Genomic DNA, 13,720 nt, shown 5'->3' on the forward strand with positions numbered 1-13,720 from the left:
GACAATAGCGCTGTTGGGTGCTTGCAACACAATGAACACTGTTCCAAAACTCAGTGACTCTGGCTTCTCTGTGCCTGGAAGCCTCTATGACCACCTTCCACAGCTCCCTGAGAGTCAGGCAGGCATCAGGAAGTCAGAGACTTTTTGCTCCTGGCCTGCAGCAGACTGTCACTTAAACACAACTGTGCAGGCTACCTGCATTGGTAATATTCTCTCCTCATTTCCAAAAATCTCAGCCAGCCAAGGTGTCTATGCAAAGCACAGACAGCCCTAACTCCCTTGTTCACAAGCATAAAAACAAGCATCATTCTTAAAATTTCCTTGAAGTGACAAAATTTCCTTGTGACATTTTTTTAATGACAGTAATGAGTACAGGGAGAAAAAATCTAACTTTGATAGGAGGATAAGATTTTAATCCTGCCCTTTTGAATAACAGCCACTTTAAAAGTTTTTGTTGCATAACAGTGAGGTTAATTTCAATGTTATTTCTCTTCCCTCTTGAAATAGCTAATAAACTATTTCTGAAGCTTCCAAGAAGGCTATTAGAGGATTTTCCAATATCTCTGCAAAAGGGTGAACTACTCTGGAAGCAGGTAGATTGTGACTTCCATCTATCTAGATGTACACACCGCTAAGCATGAAAATCTATATAGAATCACTTGCTCAGACTTCAGAGTAAATGGATCATATTTTAGTAACTCCCAAATCTGATGTCGCAAGATCACAAAAGTTTTCCTATTCATTTGCAAAAGGTGGGAGCCAGTGGCATTTGGTGGTTGTCCAGGATGGGGGATGTTTGCTGGTAATTCTGGCAAGGTGACCCAATTTTTTAAAAAACAGTATATTTCAAGAACTTAAAGGAGATATGTTACTGACTGTTGGAAGCAGTGTTCAAGGAAGGTTAGCAGGCTCAGTGTGAGTTTGAATCAGAGGGGCCAGATGAAGGCAGGCAGGCAGGGCTGAGGCTGGGAAAATGTTCTTACCCCCTATACAATGTCTTAAGGTCTCCCCCATTCTCAAAAACTAAGGATGATACCCCCTTACAACACTTGTAAACAAGTGATGCCAAAGCCTTACTTGATTTCTAGCAGGGGGTACAGGTAAGGGTCAAGAGGGTAGGAGAAATTAAAGACCTTCAAGATAACTAGTCCCCTGTTGCAAAAAAATGTAAACTGAAGATGAAAAATATATTTACACTTGTTACTAAAACAGAGGGACCTGTCCTAAGAAATTTCAAAAGTGTTTGCCACTATGAAGATATTATTGATGCCCTTCACATTTAGAACATTGTCTACACCAAGTGTCTCAACAGTCATACCTGCCCCTTGAATGGAGTAAAAATTATATGATTGTATTCTGGCCTCCATTTCACACAGCAATAATTCCCAAGCGGACTGTTTAGGTAAGCATGACCATCTTATTCCCTTTGCCAGTGGAATTAGCTTAGAAATGTGGAAGTGAATCAACTCTGGCCAATAAGATTGAAAAGCAAGTCTTTGGGGAACCCTCTGGGAATGATTTCCTCCATCAGAATAGAGAATAGAGAAAAACAAAGAAGTCTCTGTCCTAGACACTGTCCTGTGTAGTTGGAATTGCTGTAGCCACTCTGAGATCATAAGGGGGATCCCACAACACCAAAGCAATGAAAATGGAAAAGTTGTCCAGCTGCAGAGTCAGACAACCTTAGAGCTACCCTATCTCAAGTCTCGTTAAGTTACATAATAAAATTTCCCTATTGCTTGAAGCAAATTTAATTTGAGGTATTATTTCTTGCAGCTTAAAGTATACCAACTAATGCAAACTCAAACATTCACAGGTGGATGGTTGTGCTATTCATTGAGTTTGTTCTCCTTGAAACAACACACATGCAACAGCCAACACCAAGTGGGAGCTACATAAAAGGACAGAATAACATCTCTGCATAAGAACCTCTTTACCCAATCTTACCAAATTGAATAAAAACTAGGCACAGTGATGGACATTTCATACCAAAGATTTCTTTTTCTTTTTCTTTTTCTTTTTTTGTACCAGGAATTGAACTCAGGGGCACTTGACCACTAAGCTACATCCCCAGCCCTATTTTATTTAGAGACAAGGTCTCACTGAGTTACTAAGCATCTCACCATTGCTGAGGCTCGCTTTGAACTCTCAATTCTCCTGCCTCAGTCTCCCAAGCTACTGGGATTACAGGTGTGCACCACTGCACTTGGCCCAAAGATTTCTTTTATCATTTATTAATAATATTGATTATTATGCTATCATTTTGATGGCAATAAATTGCCTAAGAAATGCTGAGAACTCTTCTAATTAATCATGGAGTGTGATACCTTTCACTTGAATGCTTTTTGTGAAATACACTCACCAACGTTCAGGTGAATGATTTTCCCAGCTTTCTAGTCCAAGAAAATTAACACAGAGACCACACAGCTAGTAAATAGCAGACACAGAAGCAGAATCTCCATCATGTCCAGGACTCTTCTCACTCCACTTACGCCACTGTAATACTGCCATTAATGGTATATAACTGTTTTTAAAAGTGGAGTAAAAATTATATACTTCCTTTGGTCTAAACCTTATTACTTAGAGCAGGAACTGAAAAATCTCAGGCTCCACCTTGGAGCTGTTTAATTCGAAGCTGCATTTGAACAAGACTCCTGAGATTCCAGTGCACATTAAAGGGTGAGAAAGATGCAGCCCTCCAAAAGAAATGAAGATGGTAGGAATTGCTTAATGTGAATCAAAGCGAACTCTAGAAAGACCATGGAAGTGACAGCAAGTGTCCGCTGGAAGCCGCCATAGGCTGTCTGGGCAGTGTTTGTACTAATTTAGTGGTGAGTCTTCTGGCAAGGGTCAATCCAGCTGCTTTGCATTCCAAATAACAGCAGATCATCTCGGTTTAAACACTAGTACTTCGGCTAAGAAGCACACTTCTGGCTGCCGCAGTCTGGCTGGGCACAATTCAGGAGCCACTTGTCAAAAGAAACTAACTTTATTTTTAGAACCACACAAGATAAACAAAACAGCTCCTCAGGAATAAAACCCTCAGAGCCCAACTGCCACCACCAGCTTCCCACAAGCCACACACCCCAACAACCTCTTCTTCCCACAATCCTCCTGCTCTTGAGGCCGATTGGCTGGGTTGCATGGGCGGAGCCAAAAAAGTCCCCCAATGAGTAGCTCCGTGGTCTGAAAAGGCAGGGAAACAGCCCAATGAGCATCACCGCAGAGGAGCCAATCAGCTAGATGTTGCTGGGGCCGCTGTGAGCCAATCATCAGCTGGTAGTCTGAAAGGGCAGGGAAACAGCTCAATGAGCATCTCCACAGAGGAGCCAATCAGCTAGGTGTTGCTGGGGCCGCTGTGAGCCAATCATCAGCTGGCAGTCTGAAAGTTTGCTGGAGCCCCTTCGGCTGTGGCTCTCAACATCTGGCTATAAACACAAAATAAATCAAAAGAAAATTAAATTCAACTCCTGACCCCAACAACCTGAATCCTGGAGCCAGGCCAGCCAAGCCCAGTTTCAGGCAGTCAACCCCTCGTGGACAAGCAGAGCAGCTTGGAGGACATGCAAGTCAGGCTGTCTGATCTGGTCTAAGCCACTGAGTTTGGAGTGAGAAGCTGACTGATAGACCAGCTGAACCTTATTCTGCCAGAACTGCTCGCTGCACAGAGACCTCATAACAATAGGGTAAAAAATGTACATATCGATTATTTTTTTGTGTGTGTGGTATTGGAGATTGAACCCAGGGATACTCTACCACTTTACTACATCAGCCCTTTTTATTTTTTATTTTGATACAGGGGCTTGCTAAATTACCCACGGTGGCCTCTAACTTGCAATTTTCCTGCTTCAGCCTCTTGCATTATTAGGATGACAGGCAGGTGTCATGGTTCCTGTTAAGAATTATAAAAATGGCAAAGGTGGGGCTGGGGATGTGGCTCAAGTGGTAGTGCGCTCGCCTGGCATGCGTGCGGCCCGGGTTCGATCCTCAGCACCACATACAAAGATGTTGTGTCTACTGAAAACTAAAAAATAAATATAAAAAAATGGCAAAAGGACAATATTTTAATAAATAAAAAGATTATTCTCCTATGAACCTCAAGAGAGGTAACTGAATAATTACTAGGAAAATAATTTTTAATTTATTAATAATATTGATTTTTATATTATATAATAGCATTTATATATATTAACCATAAATAATTAGAAATGAGAGGAAAGGTTAATATACTATATTCACAAGAGCAACAAATATGGACTACTTGGGAATTTCAAGATTAGTACAAAATGCAAGTGAGGTTAATTAGCCAAATGTAGTGGCAGGCTGGGCCCTTGATGGTAATACTCACTATGTCACTTCTCAAATTGTCCTGTAATATATAACTCCAATAAAAATGGCAAAGGATTTTGGATAAATTGATAATACTGGAGTTCTTGCCAAAAAATATGAAAATATACATGAATAAAATCCGAGGAAGGAAATCACCTGAAACGTATTAAAGTATGTATTTTTAATACATTAGTATTGTATATAATTCCATATCTTTTATCTTACAATGTGCTACTATGTTACATTATATAAATAAATATGTTAATATATTTTATATAAAATGTAAGCTACAAAAATTTAAACTGTAGGATGATGACAAATAGATCAATAGAGCAGAATAATCGGACAGACTTCACGTGAAGCTCAGTTTCCTCATCTAAAATACAGGAAGTGATTACAGGACCTACTTGAATGAGCTGTTATGAGGATTTAAAGAAGCATACAAGTGCTCATCATGGTGCCTAAGTAACAAAGCTCACCAAGAAAAAACCCTTGAGGACTATAGCTCTCCAAGGCACCATCTGATATGGAAGGAAGAGCCAAAACTCACTTCGTGGAAGTGCTCTGGCACAGATGGTACGTAAAAATTCAGAGAACAGAGGAGTCCAAGTTCACTAGGAAGGCTGAGGTCCTCCCCAACTGTCTTCTCTCACTATCTCCAGGCTCAAAAAATGGGCCACAGGGAAAAAAATGGATGAAAATAAATAGAAACTTGAACATATAGTTCAAAAGGGAGGTTGGGTAAGAAACATGAATAAGCTAAGCTAGGACACGTCATGTTGATTTTGAGTATAATTTCCAACAAGAGACATAATAAAAGAGATAGAAGGAATACATGATCCACAGTGATAAAAAGAACATTAAAAAAGTAGGCAAAGAAACCACTCTAGAGAAAAACATAACCCAAAGAATCCAAATGCACTAAACTATAGAATATAAATTCAATAAAAGTGTAATTGAGAGTCAAGATAAAACAAAGAAATAAATAAAAATAGAGAGTAAGAAACAATAAACCGAGGGTCAGAGCAATGTTATTTTGGATCAAATTTGATTTTTTTAGAAAGAGCAAAAAATATAATACATAATATTAAATATTAAGATAATGGCATGGAATGAGAATGTGAGGTATTCTCAATGAATGGAAGTGATGAGGAAATTGAATTACAGAGTGGTTAATATTGAATTATTAATATTAACTAGATCAATATGATTAATATAGTTCTCCTATAATGAAGAACTCAGGCATTGGGAAACAAAAGCATTTGGAGAAAATGAAAAAAAACAGAATCTGAAGATTAGACACATATAGCTGTATGAGGAATAAGTGACAGAAAATTACTGGCATCAAAATATAAACTTATTAAATCGTTTAAGGATAAAAATGGAATCTTCAAACCTACTAACAAGAAATAATTGGGAGCAGAAGGAAAAAATAAGGCAAGTTTCAGAGTTATTACAGCTAAATTCCACATGCCAAATGACTAAGGAGCAATACCTATGAAGTAATGAGGGAAATAAAGCGTGAACCAAGAATATCTACTTAAGTTCATTATCAAGTCTAAAGTAAAGAACTCCATAATCTACTGTTCTTAAGCCACTGCAGAGTGGAAAAAACAAATTTCCCTGGTCATCTCTCTGGTTTCTAAAATCTTTCTTCCTGAAAATGAAAGAAATGTATTAGGATCTAAAGTTTCGTGTTGTGAAACTTGCTTCAGATTTACTTCATCTCCTCTTTCTTCAGTTGGATGAAAGTTGATATGTTTTATTAAAATATAAAAACTTTAGGAGAATTTTATGCCACCTAAGAGTTGGCAGGATTATTACTTGAACAGGAATTTTTAATTAGCAAATGCAAAGCAAATTCAACACAGAACACACACACACACACACACACACACACACACAAATGTTGTATAAAACTAAGAGCTAGAAACTCACTAGATTGCACATGCTCCAGTCTATAATTAGATATTTTGTTTGTCAAGATAAATGAGAGTACAATTATTCCCCTGACATATCTTAAGGGCACTGGTTCTAAGACCACGTAACACCTCCCCCCAAAAGATACCAAAATATGTGCATGCTCAAGTCCTCTATATAAAATGGTACAGTACCAGCATACAGCCTATCTACATCCTTCCATATACTTTAAATCACCTCTAGATTACTTGCAGTACCTAATGCATTGCAAACCTTATGTAAATAGTTGTCACACTCTATCACATAGGGAATAATGACAAGAAAAAATGTCTGTACATACTCAGTACAATTTTTTGGAATATTTTTGACCCATGGTTTGTTGAATCCAGATGCAGAAACCACACAGAGAGAGGTCTGGCTGGTGTATCTTATAGTAGGTGTGTATCTTCTCTCTACTTTTCCTTGAGTTAATGGCTTGCAACCAGGATTGTGTATTAGAATCACGAGTAGAGATTTTGGTTTTGCTAGGGATGGGTTCTTTCCAGTGATATTTTATCCAGTGTCCAGAAATTTCTTTCTCCCATACCTGCACACAACTGCTAGTTCTTGCAGGGTCTTAAATGTTCTTAATTTGTAGGTGGCCAGGAGAAGGCAACACAGAAATATATGGCCCTGTTTTCTTTTCTTCCTTTAAAAAAGGGGGGAATAATAGGGTAACAAATGAGAATGGCGGGGCTGGGGATGTGGCTCAAGTGGTAGCGCGCTTGCCTGGCATGCGTGCGGCCCAAGTTCGATCCTCAGCACCACGTACAAACAAAGATGTTGTGTCTGCCAAGTACTAAAAAAAAATAAATAAATAAATAAATGTTAAAAAATTCTCTCTCTCTCTCCCTCCCTCTCTAACTCTTTCTAAAAAAAAAAAAAAAAAAAAAAAAAAAACAAATGAGAATGGCTATGCTGTATCTTCACTAAATGATTTCAGTTCTTTGGAAATGCACCTAAATTATTCCTTGGCATCCTTTGGATGGGAGGAGATATCTTTGGGAGCGTGAAAGCGCAGGGCCACCCCTTTGTAGGGAGATGCAGAATTTTTTCCAAAGGAAATGTTTTTCATCATCTTTAAAAAGAGATCAATCCTGGGATAAGAAAGGAAGACTTCCTTAAAGGTGACTTCCTTCTCTCTTTGGAGAATTAATATTGGAACTTCTTAGCAGGGAAGGAGAAAATAGAAAATCAACCCAGATTCGGGCCACCTGGATTTGGATCCCATTTGCCGGGTGGATGCCCTGGAGTGAGTCACTGAATCTTCCAGGGCTTCAATTTCTTCTTCTGTCAAATGGGGATCATAATAGCACATTTCATAGCTTTTTTTTTTTTTTGGTACAGAGGCTCAGAATAATACTCATAAAATTCTTAGAATCGTGTCATCATAGGCACCCAATGTAAGCTGATGATTTCATTACACGAAGCAAGAGGAGAATTTTCCTCTGAATTTTCTCCTTAGAATTTTTCTTAAAATTCTCCTTCGATGTGGCCTGGATGAATATAGAGAATTACTTTAGGTCATGCCTTTTGGTAAAGCCACCAGTGGAGTTCCAGTCCTGCTTTCTACTTGGCATCATTAGGAGGGAATTACCAGGGGGTGGCAGTGGGCCGCCTGGTTAATTCACAGCTATGACCTCATAGTTCTCAGCAGCAGCAGACTTCTCAGTGTGACAGCACTAGGCTGTGTCCAGCATCCCATCTGAAACAGCCAGGGTGCCCTTTCAGGGGGCTTGGTTTCCTGTTATCAAGGCAGTGAGGGCTCCTCTTCTCCAAAGGAGGATTTTTTTTTTAATATTTTTTAGGTGGACAAAATATCTTTATTTTATTTTTATGTGATGTTGAGGATGGAAACCAGCACCCTGCATATGTCAGGTGAGCGTGCTACCGCTTGAGCCACATCACCAGCCCTCCAAAGAAAGATTTTAAAAGGAAACCTCAACAAAGCCATGAGGCCTCAATATTTGAATTATTCCAATACCTGTATCTTGAGACAACAGGTGTTCCAGCTGGGGTACCAGTGACTAACAGCAGGTACATAACACCTGGTCTGTGCCAGGGCCTGGGATCCACCCTCCCCAGCCCACCCATCCTGCATCACAGCTGTGGAGGTATGAATCGCTGACAGACCAGATGCCAGGAGCACTTCCCTGCCTTAGATTCGTCCCCGAGGACAATCACAGCAGTAGGACAAATAACACCGTGCAGAGGCGGGGTGATCATTCATTCCTGGAGCTTGGGCATCCCCTCCAGCCAGCGCTAAAATGATAAAACAACAACAGAAAGAGCCTCCTCCTGCCGGTCGAGCCCTGGTAACCTTTGCCACTGTCTCCTGCTTCCTTTTCCTGTTAGGTAAAGAAAGGAAGTAGGTCACACCTTCTGAGTTTGTACCTGGAAGCAGCAAGGGAACTGAAAGAAATCCCTGGGACCAGTTCCCTTAGGATCATGATGGGAAGCTCAGGAGGTCTGAGGACCTGTTTCAAGACAGGAGCAAGTCGGGTCCAGCATGGGGCGGCCCTGAGGTGAGGTGTCCAGCATATGGGCGGGCGGGGGCCCTGCAGGCCTCCACAATCCTGTGCTTCCCCAGCCCCAGTTCACCTGGTCTTTAGTGCAGAGGAAACAGGAAAAGCCAGCCTTGCTGAGCAGTGGGAGAGAGAATTCTACCACTTAATCTCCTGGTGATTTAGGGTTCACATGTGTCCCAGCATTTCATGAAAACCTTTTGTTTGCTTATTCTATATCTTTAAATTATTTTAATACAATAATTTAGAGAATAAATCACACAAACAACCAAATGGTCTATATAACAAATTTTAACACAATTTAACAAATGTTTTGAAGATCGGCAAAACCTGAATCTGTTGTTCAGTTCACTTGCTTTGCTGCAGACCTCAGAACAGAACAGGGGTCTCAGAGTAGGACCACAGAGACCCAGAAGTATCATGGGGACTGAAGGCCATTGAATCTAGGAAGCATATTTTTGCCTGAGGATATGTGGGCCCAACATTGCAGATCTTTTTTCTTTCAGATGGAGTTCTATGCTGTAACATTATGCAGTTATGAAAAATAACCACTAAGGATCCAACCTGTGACCAGCTTCATTACCACCTGCTCAATGAACTGTGAATACTAATCACAAAGAAAAAAGAAAATCAAATGAAAGTGGAGTCACATAGTTTTCCAAGATTGGCACTTAGTGAAATGAATAAAAAACCAGAACTTTGCATTCAAAGAAAGAATATCAGTATGACCACCTCTAGGAAAAAACTCTCTTTTTTTAATTAAAAAATATTATGGCCAACATGGTGTATTCATCTGTAATCCCAGTGACTCTGGAGGCTGGTGTACAAGGATCTCAATCAAGTTCAAAGTCAGCCTCGGCACCTTGGTAACACCCTGTCTTAAAGTAAAAAATAATAATTTAAATGGCCTAGTGTTGTAGGCTTCTGGCAAAGTGCTTGCCTAGCATGTGAAACAGCCTGGGTTCAATTCCCAGTATCACAAAAAATCTTTTTCTGGGACTCCAAGGAGTTTGTTGAAACACACAAACAACAAATTGAGACTGGAATCTGCTGCAGCCCCTTTTCCCTTTGCTACTATGGGCAGGGCAAAATATACATTTCTTTTGTTGATTACAACATCAACCAATAAAGATTCATTGGAGGAACCCCATATATTGAAGATTCGTAAGAAGAGGCATATATATTCTTCCAAGTCACACAGTGGTTTGAATTTTTTCCATGTGTCTGTTTGTCATATTTCATGATGGCTGTGTTCGAGGCAATTAGACAGAAGATTTCCTTAACGCTCACTACGTTAGCTTATGTTACATATCAAAATATTCAAAAATTTAGTGGCCTTAAAGACCAAACTCTTATAGTTGTGAAAGTTCCTCCAAAAACAACACTTGAAGTGCCTGATTCAATAGAGATAAGGAGCCGGCATCTGATCCCTCTACAGAGGGATCTCTGCGGGGCCTGGTGCTCAAGAACCAGTGACTCTGGTTGGCGTCTGCCCTTGCTGAGCACTTGACGGTTCCTTCCCATTTATTTTGCTTAACCCTAAATTTAAAAACATTTTTAACAGTTCACTGTTTGTTCAATATCCAAAAAGTCTATTTTCAACCTACTGGGACATTTAACTAGAGCTGTCAGGTGCCTTGTCCCTTCCTGCTTTCTTGTTCACAGTTGACTCTCTACTGGTTCTGATCAGTTAGAACCACTTGGGAAATTCAACATCGATTCCCCTGTGTGTGGGCCCCCACCATGAACAGAGATACCCGTGTTTTCAAGTATCTCCATAACCTAGCACATTTTAAGATTTTTAAAAAAATTATTCATAGTTTTAAAGAACTTAAACATGACTTTGGGGAAATGGAAAGACTTAAGAAAGTAGGGAGTATACTTTTCTGATTGCTTTTGGATATTCTTTGATAATATAGACCTAAACTATAACCTATAAGACAGAGATTGCACAAAAGATAGAAAGAGACTGTGGTCTAAGTGCCAGATGGTGCCTGGCTGTGGATTTGTGAGCCGTGCACCCTCTGTGTTGGCTGTTGGCTCCTGAACTCTGCCACTGTAACATGAAAACAGCCACAAACGACTAGAACCATCTTGATTAAGTTCCAGTAAAATTTTATTTGCATGGCCAGTCAGGGGTTGGAATTCGGCCTTCAGGCTGTAGCCCTCTGGCCCTGCTCTAGCAGTTGACAATTGTCCCTGGAGCTGAAGACCCAAAAGGAAGAATGAATGTTACCCTCACAGTCCACTTATAGATGAAAATGGCTAAGGTTTTCATTTTTAAAGGAGCTTCTGGGTTGAACTTCTCCCACTTCTGTTCCCAGAGCCTACAAATACATTTGGCAAGTACCCAAGGACCCATTGAGGTTTACTTGTGTCCAAAAGAGACTGAAACCCACAGTCCAATGAAAGCAAACAACCAAGACCACAATGGGAATATCCCTAAACCCACTTAAAAAGGTAAACACCCCTTTTGTCTTTTGGAAACAATGTTAAGAATGAAGGTAACTAGAAGGATCCTGTGTCAGAACTTCTCCTGTTACTAAGGGAGTAGTTTAAGTCAGGCTGTTTACAGTTTAAAATAATAATTTTGGGCACATGGCTCCTCCTCTGCTACCAGAGTCCCTTGGGCTTCTGTCATCAGCAGAAACCATTTCCTCAGTGCTTTGGGGGCTGCTGAAGTGAAGACTGAGGTCGTGCCACTCTTGGAGGAGGGCATCAGGCTACACCTGGCCATGCATCTTTTAACCCTGTACAGAGACTGAGGGACGTGAAAATGTGTGGACAGAAGAGGCTTGGCTGTCGAGTTTTTGGATATGGGGGGAAAATAAACCTAACTTCTCCTTCCACCTCTGTGGCTAAGACAAAGTTTTTTACATTTTCTACCCTACCGTCTCCTAATATAGCAGCAAAAATAGGAGTGATTTCAGTGAATTGGTCTGATTTAATACTGAGCATATACACTGCACCCGAGCTGGTAAAACAAAAGACCACCCTTTTCACCACTGAGATTCCAAATGGATGTGTCTTATTCTATGCAATATTTCTAATAAGCTGGTGGTTCAAAAAAGAAGTTAAAATTAGTGAATTCCTACTAGGGAGCCGACTTTTAACTCTGTATGTTTCGTTTTTCTCAAAACAATGAGTAGGTACTGGAGAGAAGTCTTTGAACTCATAAGCCTCCAGTCTTTGAAGCTGCTGGGTTCTTGTTTTCTGACAGTGGGTGTTTGAAAGGATGATTTAGGCTAGGACATACTCTTCCATGCCTGTTAGCATAATAGGTGATCTGTACCAGAAAGCCATCTTGGGGCGAGCAGACCAACGGTGACCTACTCATTCTTCTAGAAAAACTGAATTTGATTTCTCTCCTAACTCTTTGTTTACACCAATTGTTTCCCTTTCAGACTTGGCTTCAAATAACTCAGGACATAGCAACTGCTCGGTTTCTATGGCGAACCTCTCTCCCTTGGCCTCCCCTGCCAACCTCTTACAGCAGACTGAGGACCAAATCCCTTCCAACCTGGAAGGACCCTTTGTGAACTTGCTGCCCCCCCCCCCCCCCCCCCCCCCGTGCTCCAGGAGGGCTACCTGCTGAGCCTGGGCAAGAAAGAAGGCATCAGCGATCTCTTTGATGCTTATGATTTAGAAAAGCTCCCACTAGTGGAAGACTTCATGTGTAGTTGATTATGTCTTTTTTTTTAAGAGCGAGAGCGAGAGCGAGAGAGAGAGAGAGAATTTTTAATATTTATTTTTTAGTTTTCAGCAGACACAACATCTTTGTTTGTATGTGGTGCTGAGATCAAACCTGGGCCGCACGCATGCCAGGCGAGCGTGCTACTGCTTGAGCCACATCCCCAACCCGTTGATTATGATTTGTATGAACTCTCCTGATAAACCGATATTTTTTTATCATGGAACCAGAGCATCTGTCATGCAGTGTTGACCCTTCCTACCTTCTTCCTCTAAGAGAGTATCATGAAGTAAACTACAAACTTGGTTTTAAGTCTGTTCTGTTGTGTGCATACAAGGCTGTAAATATCCCTCTAAGCATTACCTTTGTTGCATCTCACAAATTTTGATAAGTTGCATTTTCATTTTCATTTAATATCTTTTAATTCATCAAGAAGTTGTCTTTGACTCCTATTATTTAGAAGTATGTTGTTGTTGTGCTGCAGTCTGGTTGGGCACAAAATCACGAGCCACTCACAGCCTTGTAGATTCAAACAGCAATTCTTTATTCCCGAACTCACACTGGCGCTCAACAAACATGTTCTGGGCAAAATCCACACACTCCACCGGGCTCTGAATCCCAAATACTCTCTGAATCCCGCGAGAACACAACGGGAACTCTAGGAGTGGGAACTCTAGGAGCGGCACGCCTGAGACAGCAGGATATGCCCTATTCCCATCAGGGTACACCTTAAACCTGGAACTGCCCTAAACCCAAGGACCGGGATACTCCCTAATCCCAGCAGGATACACCCTAAACCTGGATCCGCCCTGGTCCTTGAGCAAGGTCACCTTACATGCAATGTCACTGCAAATGACCTGGGTCCAATATGGAGAGTCCTTCCTCTAAGCAACATTGGGTAGGCTGACAAAGAAATTGCCATGTGTCATTCCTACTTGGCAATGGCTCTCAGCATTGTTGTTGTTTAACTTCCAAGCGTTCGGGGATTTTTAAGCTAGCTTACTGTCAAGTGATTTCCACTTTTATTCTGTCGTGGTCTGAGAGCAGACATCATGTGATTTCTTCTCTTTTAAAAATTTAAGGTATGTTTTATGGCCCAGAATATGGTCTTTCTTGGTAATGTTTCATGTGATCTTGAGAAGAATGTGCACTCTGCTGTTTTGGTTGATGTAGTTTATGGATGTCAATTGTATCCAGTTGATTGATGGTGCCAGTG

The 13,720-nt window shown here is 40.7% G+C and overlaps 1 pseudogene; it reads left to right on the forward strand.

Moving 5' to 3' along the window:
- The first annotated feature begins 31 nt into the window (after positions 1-31).
- Positions 32-12,497, forward strand: LOC143640818 (transcription factor E2F3-like; annotated as a pseudogene).
- The last annotated feature ends 1,223 nt before the right edge of the window (positions 12,498-13,720 follow it).

The sequence above is a fragment of the Callospermophilus lateralis genome, unplaced genomic scaffold, assembly GCF_048772815.1.
Source record: "Callospermophilus lateralis isolate mCalLat2 unplaced genomic scaffold, mCalLat2.hap1 Scaffold_65, whole genome shotgun sequence".
Lineage (NCBI taxonomy): Eukaryota > Metazoa > Chordata > Mammalia > Rodentia > Sciuridae > Callospermophilus > Callospermophilus lateralis.